General features: G+C 43.8%; 1 long non-coding RNA gene across 2 annotated transcripts in view; it reads right to left on the bottom strand.

Annotated features, from left to right (window-relative positions):
* The window catches only part of LOC309535439, a 43,053-nt gene extending 32,591 nt beyond the window's left edge, over nucleotides 1–10,462 (bottom strand). For both annotated transcript variants that reach the window (XR_014221255.1, XR_014221256.1), the window contains exon 1: nucleotides 10,337–10,462. This is a non-coding gene — a long non-coding RNA (uncharacterized lncRNA). The remainder of the gene's footprint in view (nucleotides 1–10,336) is intronic.
* Nucleotides 10,463–13,178: the final 2,716 nt, after the last annotated feature.

Raw genomic sequence — 13,178 nt, 5'->3', positions numbered from 1 at the left:
ATTCAGCTCGCAAAATTACATAGTCTAAGAGGTGCCAGTGGTTCGACTAAGAGTGCCTCCATGATGTTTTTAATTTATTTTGTTGAAAGAGTGTGTTGGTAATATCAAGGTTGTGCACTGCACATATAGTCAAAAGTAAGATTCCGTTCTGGTTGCTGTTGCCAATTCCTTCTTTCCCAATAGTCCCAGGCCACAGATTGAAATCCTGCCCAGTTCTTGCATTAAAATTACCCACTCATCACAACAAGGTGATGTTCCAGTGAGTGAGGGAAAATAATAGCTGTACACTGACAAGATGGTATAAGCAGTGGGGTGGATGTATAGTTGTGTCACTGATCACTAGTGAGATCACAGGCACTGTCCAGTAAGTACTGTTGATGATGCACTGCGATGTTCTACATGCATCTCAATGGCAACAATTACACATTTGCCCAGGAACAAAGTATTCTCTTTTGAGGACAGAAACATAGGATGCTATTCAACCAAGCTTTATCCAGAGTAGCCCTATTTAAATTAAAAGACCTAACTTAGTCATGTTAATTCATTCATTTCTTTTTTTTTTTGCAAGTAAATTTTTATTCAGAATTTGTAAAAGAAAAAAGAAAAAAGGACAAACAAATACAAAAATAAACATTTTGACATAAATTATTCATCCTATTTTCATGCTATACAAAAAGTAAGCGTACAATCATACAAAAAAATAATATAAACATTAGGCTCTACTTAGCCTTTGACTTCCCTTCACCCTTCTGGTAAGTATCAAATAAATCCCGGGTTGCGTAATTAGTTTGTTAAAGTTTATAATTATTAGCTGATAAGGTTTTTCTAATACCGCCAGTTCCTCCTATATATCCGTTCCAATATATTTCCAAAATTTACTCCAATTTTTTTGAAATTTCTGGTCGTCTTGGTCTCATATTCTGCCTGTTCATCTATCTAGCTCGGCATAGTTAATCATTTTGACCTGCCAGTCACTTACGTTAGGTATAGTTTCTGTTTTCCAGTTTTGTGCCAGCATAATTCTTGCGGCTGTGGTGGCATAGAGAAATATTTTTTTATCTTCATTTTTTATTTCCTTACCCATAATTCCCAGCAAAAAGGCCTCAGGTCTTTTGGGAAAAGTATATTTAAAAACTTTTTTAAGTTCATTATAAATTGCTTCCCAAAAAACCTTCACCTTGTTGCATTGCCACCACATATGGTAGAGGTCTCCCTCCACTTCACCACATTTCCAGCATGTCTTATTTTCTGATCTATAGATTTTAGCCAATTTTGCCATTCATTTCTATGGATCTACCATCGCTCCATGCATCAGCACTGGTGATCACATGCTTGAGGTGGTAGACAATTTTGTCTACCTGTGTTCTACCATGTCCAGTCACCTCTCCACTGATGCTGAACATAATTTAGTAATTATGACTAAATTTGCATCTATGCACATAATTCCCATATACATATTTTATGCAAATCTGCCCCCACTTTGTTTTGCCATGTGTACATTGTCATCCATTTACTAGAAATTTTAGAATTTTAGAATTTCTAGAATTTTACTAGAAAAAGACATGCCAGAACTCACCATGAACACCTCCCTTGTTCTCTTAGAATGGCAATGGAGAGGTGCCAGAACCTACCTGCGGTTCTGGAACTTAGTTCTGGAAAGTTCCAGCTGGAAAAAAGCCCTGATCTAGCCCAATATTGTGTTATTCTGACAGGCAACAGATCTAATGGATCTCAGGCAGTGAGCTTTCCCATCATCTGCCACCACCTTTAAACACACACACACACACACACACACACACACACACAACCTGGAGATAACAGGAATTGAACCTGGGCTATTTTCACCATGCAAATCATGTGCTTTACCACTGAGATATGGTCCCTTCCATATACACAGAAGCACCAGCCTGATGGAAGACATTTGAACCCCAGACAACAAAATCCCAGGCACACCTGTATGGGGAAAAAAAGAATGTGGAAGGGTACACAATGCTCAAGCAAAGTGAAAATAGAGCATGCAGCTTTGATTGAGGAAGCACATAATACTGAGTGAAAAGGTCAGGTTCTGGTGTTTCTATGAAGGAGTCTTCATCTCTCTTGATTCATAATTGGTACATTCCAGTGCAAACAGACAGCTTTCAAGAGGAAAGAGGGCCTGAGCATTACTTCTTCCTTTTAAACATTGAAGAAACAAGAGAACTTGGATAAGTTAAGAAAGGAGCAGGGGTCATCTTGGGACAAGAGCAGCAGCCAACTACCTGGCTAAATGGGCTTGTCAGAAAGGATGGTGGAGTGACTATGCATGAGGAGAGAACTCTCTCACTCAATTGATGTGGTGCTTTCCAACCAAATTATTCAGCCCATGACCTTGATGGCCACCTGGCAAGCGGCTGCGGTGTCTACCTTCTTTCACTATTGCAGGTGCAGTTAGCAACAGTGGGATCTCCTGCTTGGGTGAGTTTACTTCTCAGCTTTATAACAAAATTAAATCACACAAGGAACATTTATAACACTATGTACTCTCCAAGTGGCTTGCAGACAGCAAGCACATAGTAAGGGCTCTTCCACTTCCTTCTGCTCAGCCACTAGGTTTGCATAGTATTTTTTTCCCCTTGGAACAAAAATTCTTACAAATTGTGAAGTCAGCTGTGTGGACTGCCCAGGGCAAGCACTTGAACTCAGTGGACCAGTGGGAGTCATTATAAGTTAGAACACCCACAAGACTAAGTGGAAATCCTTGCACTGATGGGATACATTACTCAACGTTCCTTTGGATGCAATCCAAGGAAACCAACAATTAAAGCTTCCTTCTCTCCACCCCTTGTGAGAAAGGAATCCATCTGACACTGGGGCAATAAACAGAAGCTGTTCAAAGGGTAGAAATTATCATGGCTTTTGGCCAACACAATTCATTACAGCTCCAGCTCCACCCTCCTCTACCTTTCAGACCAACCACCACGTAACTAATTGGTGCCATTCTGCTGCTATTTGTTAGAGTGCAGAAAGGGGAAATATCACAAACAAAAAAGCATGCCAAATCTCACAGCTTGCGTTGTCTTTATTACATTACCTTACATTCAGAGCTTATGCTGATTAGAATAAAGCAAGCCACTGATGATGACCCATGATGATTCAAGACCTGCACCCCACTGACCTGGCTGCTTCCCTGGCTTCATCTGTTTAAAGCCACGTAAGCTGTTCTTCTATCTTCTTGTTGCTAAGGCTTATCCCAGCGGGATCCTGCTCCTCGTAAATCTTTCTCTGTAAAGTCACTCAAACTCTGGCATTCCAAGAGACCAAGAAACAGAACTGCAAGGAAAAACCTAACTGTATTCACAGGAGGGCACAAAGTGCTAGAAGTAAAACCTAAACAGAAGCCAGGCCGAACCTTCATTTCTCCTGGTCTACAAAAGGCAAAAAATAAATAAATGGGGGGGGGTATCTTCTGTGAAACCCAAATCAGATCACAACAAAAAATATTTTTCTCATATCGGTTCATGGTGAGGGTGTGAACAACAACAACAACAAAATGATACAGTAGTACCATCTGTCACCATCCCTAACAGAGTGAATCACAAGTGCATAACACAAGAGCTTCAGTGCTTAGCTGTTTAACTGATGTCTTGTTTGGTCCAACAGAATGACAAATTGGGAGATAATCATTTTTCTCCATAACGCTCAGGGGTCTAATTAAGGCTAAAGACCCAATAAACAAAAGTATCCCAACAATGAAGGACGGAGGCAGGTGATGCAATGATTTTAATGATTTCAACTGATGCATTTTAGCTTCTGGATGATTTGATACTTTTAAGCCCTTACCACGCGGAGGAATATTTATGTTCAGCAGCCAGTGGACATATTACTTCTTGCCCTTTCTCCTGTCCTCTTCCCCCAAGGTATTTCACACTGCAGTATTTCTTGGGAAATGGGATGGGGACAAATGGACAGCCACAGCAGGTCACAGCACAGTTGTATAGAAGGGAGACTTCAGGAGACTTAGGAGGGCCATATGATCAGAGTGTCTTTGAGACATTCCTCTGCTGGGCGCATGCACACCCCACATACACAGCATGCGCCAGGGACACAACTACCTCTCCAAAAGGCTGCCCTTCATTTCCATGCTTCGTATGTGGATACCTTGCCTATGCAAAAACAAGTGCACATTTTAAAAGGGAAAACAATCTACTTGGCATATTGGCCGCTTAACGCTGCAGGAAGCAGCAGTTGCAGCCTGCCGCAGACCACAGCTGCAGGCGCCCGTCTGGTATCTGGGCAGCCAAAGGATGGCATCATTTCCTCTTCCACCAGCCGCTCAGGATTCTAGGGTGTGCCTGTGATTTTGACTAATCATGGTCAAAGCCTGGAGGTGTGACCTGGGGACGCAGAGAAGATGGATGACTTCTGTCTAGTCTGCTCCTTGGACATAAAAAAAAGCCATGCTGGGGTTCCTCTTGCAGTTGGAACTCAGGCTCCCCACTCGCCACCTGTAGCTCTATGTGTGGGTCTGCCTGTCTTAGACCTTGCTATGAAAGTATTCAGTCACTGTATTTGGAGCCAGGGAAGAATTTGCCTTCAGAGAAACTGGGCCTGTATGGGGGTTTTGCCTACCTCACAGCAATCATTACAACTTGATGGTGGATAAGGCACTGGGGTTTATCCTTAGTCTGGTTGGACAGCAGGTCAGAACCTCCACCACCAGCAGCTGGTCCAGGGAAACAGGGTATCCCCTTAAAGGATTGTGGAGATGCTTCTGCCCAAATGCCCAGATGGAGGTGAGCAAGCCATAGATCCACCCAGGTGATCTCGGGCAGGGTCACCCTGATTTGGTTAAACCTGCCAATATAATCAACCAGGATACACTCCCAATGCCTGGACCAAAACCTGTTGACACAGCTTCAACTTTCTTGAAGTTGTAGTCTATTTAAATCCCAAATGGTAGCCCTGTGTTTACTGCAATTCTGCCAGCTATAGAGCCCACAACTTCTGGCTTCACTGTGGCTGAGGCCCATCATAGCTTTTACCACATTGCTCAGGCTTTGCGTGGAGGTATCTGTTTGTTTAAATGAGACTGGGTGGGTTTTAAAATAGCCTGGTGTTTAGCAATAGAAGGAAGTTATGATAAAAACAGCAGAGTATGATACGAGAAGTGTAACAGATGGCCTTCCTCTATGTAGCTAGCTTCCCCCAGTTTTCTGTTTCAGGGCATTGAAATTGCAGACTTGCAAACAGTCACAGATCAGAAGAGATCAAGCCAAACACAGGCCTTGCAGGGTCACTGTTGGGAACAGGATGCTGCACTGGATAGACTCTAATAGACTGCAATCTTTTGCACACTTTTCTGGGAAGAAGGCCTACTGAACAGCATGGGACTTACTTCGAAGTAAACATGCATAGGATTGTGCTGCTAGTCTATTTTGGCAGGCTGTGCTAGATGATAGACAAGCAGACCAACGAAATTAAAACTACAAGGTTGAAAACCAAAAATAATGAATACTTCAGAACTGTGATGTCTCAAAAAAAGAGAAAGAGCAATATTTTTCAAACCTAGATAAAACTGACGCACAAATCCCTTCTAAACTTGAGCTTCAATAGCATAGCCACACAGAGCCTATGGCTCCTGCTCGACTTTTTCTGCCTGTGACCAAACCCCCCACACAAACTTCATGGCCACTTTGCCTTCCTGACTTTTGCACATGCACAATATTATGCCAGTTATACATATTTATAGTGACTTCAATACAGTCATGATCTTTGCTTTGTAACTAAACCTGCATTGGCTGTATATAGACCTAAAAAAGGTAAAGGTAAAGGACACCTGACAGTTAAGTCCAGTCGCAGACGACTTGGGTTGCGGCGCTCATCTCGCTTTGCAGGCCAAGGGAGCCAACGTACAGCTTCTGGGTCATGTGGCCAGCATGACTAAGCCGCTTCTGGTGAAACCAGAGCAGCGCATGGAAACACCGTTTACCTTCCCGCTGGAGCGGTACCTATTTATCTACTTGTACTGGCATGCTTTCGAACTGCTAGGTTGGCAGGAGCTCGGACCAAGCGACAGGAGCTCACCCTATCGCGGAGATTCGAACCGCCAGCCTTCTGATCGGCAAGCCCAAGAGGCTCAGTGGTTTAGACCACAGCGCCAACAAATGCAAAAAATGATTCCCCCTCCCACTGCAACGCTTGGAGAAATACTAAATGAGGGGCAACGAACTGTAAACAAGGGGTCTCACTGTTCTAGGATGAGCTTCCAGTACAGAAGAGAAAGTGTGTCAAAAAGCATGTTCACAAGGAGAGGTGGGGGTGAGACAGGGTCCTTTGGCAACTGGCTTCCAAGATTCTGAACTAATCAGCTTTAGCTGCGGCTTGGAAAGAAAAATGCTGCAGAAATCAACAGTTTCACTGAATGAGCACATCATAAAATCAGCATTAAGGAGGGGGGGGGACCAGAATTCTGATAGCGAAGGGTAAGGAATGAAGCACCAACTATGTGGGACTGTCATTCATTGGAAAGCTTGTCTGTCTTAAAAGGAGGTGATTCAGAACACAAGTGGGGCACAAAAGAGGAGCAAGAAGTCAGCAGGCTGCTCTTCTCGCCCCTCATGGGTTTTAAGTAGCAAAATTCATGGGGGAAAACAGCCAGTCTGGTCATGTTCTAAGAGGGCCGTGTTCCACACTTCTTGGTGATACAGCACATGCCTCGCCTGCAGAAGGCTCCAGGTTCAGACTCTGGCACCTCCAACTAAAAGGATCTCAGGTAGTAAGTGATGGGGAAGGCTTCCATCAGAGACCCTGGAGAGCTACTGCCAGCCAGCAGAGACCATGAGGAGCTAGATGGACCAAAAGGGATGGGGAGAACGTTGGTTCAGTTCACATTTTAATGCGAACCTGCCTAAATGGGCACTTTCTGAACCAACACACAAACCAAAACACAGCTATCCTTCAAAATGCACACTCCTCTGACTTGTGTGACACAGTCCTTCAAACAAAAAACTTATATTATGAGCCATTGGGAGAAATGTGCACTAAGACACTTGTGAATTTTCATGAGGAGCATTTTTAAAAAATCACAAACTGGGAATGTGGTAAACTCAACTTAAGACTGGGAAAATGAGAGAACTCGGTATCAACAGATTTGTCTATCCCTAGTCTGGCCTGATATAAGGCAATAAGAAAATAAGAGTTTAATGACTTTCCTAGGAAAGTGAAGTCTTGATCAGGGATATCATACTACCTAAGACTAGCTAGCCCTCCCATCCAAGATGGAATGGCAACTTCTCTCAGTTCTCTAGAAAAGAACTAATGCAGCCTTACCTGTTTCTCTTGTGTGCTAGTGGCCCCTTCATAATTCAATTACCAGTGATTTATTCTGTCTCTACAACTGTGAACGCATACTTTATTTCCCCTCTGGCTTTGCAGGAGAAGAGGACAGCATGCCAAAACCTCGTGCAGCAGATATACTCAATTCCTGCTTTGGGAAATGCTCGGGTTTTCATCCACCAGAGCTGCAGTTGTTGAAAAAGGAAAGCCGAGTGCATTTTTTCCATTTCACAGGAGTAACAAAGTATTCATCATAAACACTGGTCTAGGTTGCAGGCTATAAAACATGGAGTTCAGCTGACAGAATGCCTCATAAACTTCCCAGTGCTGAGATATAGAAGACATTTGATTTACTCCGTGTATCTGAACTGAGACAAGCTGCAGCACACGGCACATTTCGCCCTCTCTGCCTCTGGATTCTTTCAATGACGCCGAGACAACCCTCTTCCCCACCCCCTTGGCAGAGCAATTTTTTAATTATTAATTCCTACGGTGGTGCTGAGCCGTTTCCTTTGTCCGGCAATAACCGTGCCCTGGTCTCAGAGTCTCTCTGTGGTGAATGAGTTTTGATGTGGAATGTGATTTGCAGAGAAAGGTAAATTTCCTACCATGTGACTCTCCATGTGGAAACTGACACGGAACAACTGGTTGGGAAGACTGCATCAATGCAGTGGTTGAGTATTTGAATGAGTCCCCCTGCCTACCTGACATTTGAGGCTGGGAAATGTGACCTGCCTTCCTGACTCTTTTCTGCCAGGTAAACCTCTAAGTAGGGACACGGGTGGCGCTGTGGGTTAAACCACAGAGCCTAGGACTTGCTGATCAGAAGGTTGGCGGTTCAAATCCCCGTGATGGGGTGAGCTCCCGTTGCTCCTGCTCCTGCCCACCTAGCAGTTCGAAAGCACGTCAAAGTGCAAATAGAGAAATAGGTAGCGCTCCGGCGGAAAGGTATACGGCGTTTCCATGCGCTGCTCTGGTTCACCAGAAGCGGCTTAGGCATGCTGGCCACATGACCCGGAAGCCAATAAAGCGAGATGAGCGCCGCAACCCCAGAATCGGCCATGAGTGGACCTAATGGTCAGGGGTCCCTTTACCTTTTTATACCTCTCAGTTATGGAAGACTTAATCCCACATCACTGTATTTCTAATGCATTACATTGCTATCTCATCCTCCTTCCACGGAGTCCTAATTTTGTACCCAGTGAGCACAAATTTCAAAAATGTGTGGCCTGCTCTCTATTGCAGCAGGGTAAGTTCCATCCCTGCCTGGCATCTTCAACTGAAAAAGACATGGTGGCATATGATAGGAAAACTGTCTCTTCCTGGGACACTGGAGAACTGTTGCCAGTCAGAGTAGAAAACACCTGGTATAAGGCTGCCTCCTGTGTTACTATGAGAGAGCTGTTCTGTCTTCCATGATCTGCATTTATGCAATGATACCAGGTTGCTGCAGACTTGCAATAGAAGGGAGCAACACTCTAGGAAGGAAAATGAGGGGAGGAAACACTAGGAACAACATTTTTTATAAAATTGGACCATTTCCATAAAACATTCAGGCTTGTGAAAATGTCCTCTTTCGATTTAAATAATAGTATCAGTCCTCCCTTGCCACATGAATAAGCACTCTCAGTGCACGTGTAGCACAGCTAAATTTTGAGTTATACCTGCTGCTGTTCACCCAAATTGCCAGTCATGTGCAATTTGAGGCTTTACCAGCAACGGATAGTTTGAGATGAAGGGTTGGAGTAAGATAGCTCCATCCAAACCACCAACATGTTCAAGCGCAACTTGTGATCTGTTGCAGCTTGATGTGCTGTCATATTTCATCACCGGAACAACATTTCTAAAACTTAGTAATCTTGTTAGTGAGATGTTCAGTTTGTTTGTGATCTGTGCTGATTCATCTCCAGACCAGGCAGTCCTTCCTTCCTGCTATCTGGCACGCATCGTTCTCAGCCTGAGGAACGCATCTGCATGGCTCCTGAGAACCACTGGCAGGTCCCCTCTCACCACTAAGAAATGTGCCTCAATCCCCTTGCACTGAGCTATTGTGGTACGTATTGTTGTACTAATCCTCTCATTCTGACTTCTCAGCGCATTAATCCACTGTGGCATGTGTCCACAGACACCTTATGTAATGAGCCAAAAATAACTATCTTCTGTCAAGCTAAATTTCCCAGGCCTGGTGCATCCCACAAGCTAGGATCCTCATTCTAGGCTCTCCTCCTCCTAACCACTAGACCTCCAAACCACAAACAGTGTCATGTGCCGTATAAGGCTGCCTGTAGGCTTTTCTGTCTTGAGAGTCTTTGCAGAACTTAAAAATGAAATCTCTCATGATGGTGAAGATGCATTAGAAAAAAGTGTAACCGGAATGCAAATAAAAAGAAGGCAAATGTGGTTTTTCAAATTTCATTATTTTTATGCCCATTACATTGTTTTGCATGAAGGCTAATTCCAGCATTGGAACGTGAACCTGTGCTCAGACCTAAAATAGGTGATGTAATGACAAAAATAAAAAGGCTATCTGAAATTGCAAATTGCCCAGCCCCGTGGGGCTTCAAGAACTTCATGAAATTTTTAAGCAGTTTTTTCATATAACATGACTGTTCAAAGCAACAATAATCCACCTGGGAGGCAGGGGCAGCTTGCAAACCCTTGGGGTTATCTGAGTTTCAAAGGTGATTTCCAGACATGCTTGAATCCAGCCCCCTCCTTTTTTTGGAACCTAAGAGCACAGGTGTGAGTAATAATTCCCTACTTCTTTCTATTTCACGCACGCCTCCATTCATCAGATTAGCACCAGACCCCAACCAGTCACCATCGTCATGTAAATTCTGTGGACTGCCTGCTTATAAACCATGTAAAGCCACAATTGCTCTTGACTCATGGAGCATTTCCAGTGTGTGAGGTCTGACTTCAAATGGCTTTCTCAACCCGACAGTCAATCCCAGTTTCCTCCCTGAGTCAGAAGCTGAAGAAACACTGTCTGGAGGTTCCTCGTTAGCCCATCTCTACTCACTCCAGTCCTGTTAGGCATGGTTTCAGTCTGCTCCTCCAGCCTTACTCATGAACCAAGTTCCTGGCTTGTGCATTCAGGAAATGTACTAGGCAGGAAATAGACTGGAAGCCATTTCCTTTACTGTGGGGGAGGGAGGTGATGATGAGCCTACAGAGAAGGTGGAGCCGCACATTAACACAGCTGGAATATAGAGAGCTGCATGGTGCAAGGATGTTATTCTTGGGTCGTGGGAGGAGAACGATTGCCAGCAAGGAGGCTCCAGTGCCTTGGGCAACAGCACAGCCAGCCACTCCCTTGGAAGAGAGTCATTGTTTCCTATTTTTGCATAGCAATGAAGCAGCCACTTTCAAAGATCAGCCCAACAAGAAGACAGGATTTGATCTGAGAGCTCTCCAATCCAGAGACCTCAGTTTCTGAATAGCGATGAACATGAGTGGGTGGGAATGTAGCGGTGACCTACATTTCCAGGCTACTTGGTTATGAAGAGACACAGTGGGGAAAAGGATGGAGGTGATTTGTGTGTGTGCCTGTTCCCTGGGCTCTCCCGTGTCTCCTTTGGCTGGCAATGACACGGGGCTCAAGCTCCTGGAATTTTATTGCAGATCTTATCAGTCTAACAACTCACTGATTCCAGTGAGCTGAAGGACAACAAGAGCATGCAGTCCTTTCTTTTTTAAAAAAAAACAAAACAAAACACAACTCCGATTAAATTGTAAACAAGTGATGGTTATTAACACTAAACCAGTTTAATTCCACTCAGCAAATGACAGCCAAATCAAGAAAGCAGAGATGGCCGATGTTTTATGTGTCTTTTTTAAAAGAGCATTCTATTGATCTTTTAGTAAAATAGCATTGATCAAGTCCAACAAAACCTCTAGAGTGTTACATGCTTATATCAGTCCAATATAAGAAGGAGAAAAATGAGCGAGGGCACTGTCAAATTACTGGCTCATTGAATATATTGCCAAGGCTTTAACTATCTGTGACACAGCCTCTCCATAAGTAAGCAAGAGTGGCTGGAGGTCTTACATCAGCGTCACTTCTGCTTACATAATTGATACGTGGGGGATCAGGCCAGTGGCCCATCTAGTCCACTGTGGACAACTGGGTGCCTGTGGGAAACCCCCAAGCAGGATTTGAGCAGAAGAGCACACACACACCCCTTTCCCCTGGTTGCCTGCCACTTCTATTCAAAAGCACTGCTGCCTCCGACTGTGGAGGCAAAACATAGCCATCTTGGCTACTCGCCATTGATAGCCCTCCTGTCTAACCCCATTTTAAAGTATTTTTGCATTCCTGCACTGCCCCATTGTGGACTTATAACATTTAAAAATTTTAAATTTTAATTGCCTCACTTGATCTGCATGGTTTTTTGCATTAAAAAAGAAGGTTCACTATACACACTAAACAACAACCTGTCATTGCAATAATGGCTGCAATCCTAAGCACATTTACCCCAAAGCATACTGAATTCAATGTGGCTTTCTTTAGAGTATATATGTTCTGTGTTCTTCACTGTTGGATAGAAGAAGGTGCTCCTTGCCAAGCAGGGGTAAGAATCTTCTGAAATTTCCCCTGCTAACCTGTCCTTCCCCTTTCTTTTTGGCCTCTGGCTTCCCTAGAGGGCAAAGGTGGGAAACCTGTGGTCCTCTGGGAGTTGCATGACCTCCCATGAGGCACCCACAACAAAGTCAGTGGTCAGAGATCATGAGTGTTGCAGTCACAAGTTCCCTTCCCTGTCTTAGTGATAGTGAGTTGCCCAAGGGTAGATTTCTGAATGCTCATTCATTACCCTATGACTACAGTACGCAAGTGAGGACTTGCATGCAGAGAAGAGACGTCACAGGTTTGACAGAGCTAGCATACCCTTAAATATAGGACTTCATTTATTTTAATCATTTGCATGCTCACCTGGTAGTCGAGTGATAACAAGAGGCATACCATCATGTATGGATCAGCCATAAGACCATGCAAAAAATATCCATAGCTGAGATAAGCGTGCAAAAACCAGTTCTAACAACAACTACAACAAGGCGCATTTTGTTTCAGGACCTACTAGCATCAATGGCTGGGGCAACCCATTCACATGGACAAAATGCAAATAAAATTAACAACAACTAGATATGACATCACAGATCAGATCTCTCAGTGTCTTTTTCTTTAATTAAATTATTTTTCACCGCCCTTCATCGTAAGATCTCAGGATGGTTAACAGAATAAAATACAGGATAAACAAGTATATACCGTATTTTTCGCTCTATAACACACACCCAACCATAACACGCATGTAGTTTTTAGAGGAGGAAAATCTGTAGGCATGCCACCCATAGGCATTTCCTCCATAACACGCACAGACATTTCCCCTTACTTTCTAGGAGGAAAAAAGTGAGTGTTATGGTGCAAAAAAATACGGTAATTTATTATTAAAAGCAAGTGGGGGAAATCTGATTTTGAACATGGTGCTTTTGCCCCTGCATTTTCACAGCAGAGGAACCAGCAGAGGAGGAGGAGGAGGAGGAATCTTGCACATGCTGGTGTATTTGCATAGACACAAATAATTACTATACTATAAATAGGAATACAATACATCTAACCACTGCAGGAAAGACTTTGACCCAGGTGCATACTTAGCTTGCTATTCAGGTGGCAAGTGTTGATGGGCAGATTCAGGGCCCCTGCTCTCCCCTCGTATGATTATTTGCCTTTAAGTTAGACTTGGGTCAGATGGCCCTTCCAGTAGAGGACACCTTCTAACAGAGAACTCTTCCTCCAACATCCCTTCGAATATAGGACTAGCCTCTATAAAGTCAGACATATGGCCTCCCTACCCTGTACTGTTTTC

The sequence above is a fragment of the Podarcis vaucheri genome (genome assembly GCF_965113315.1).
Source record: "Podarcis vaucheri genome assembly, chromosome: 6".
Classification (NCBI taxonomy): domain Eukaryota; kingdom Metazoa; phylum Chordata; class Lepidosauria; order Squamata; family Lacertidae; genus Podarcis; species Podarcis vaucheri.
This window is presented reverse-complemented; position numbering and strand designations above follow the sequence as displayed.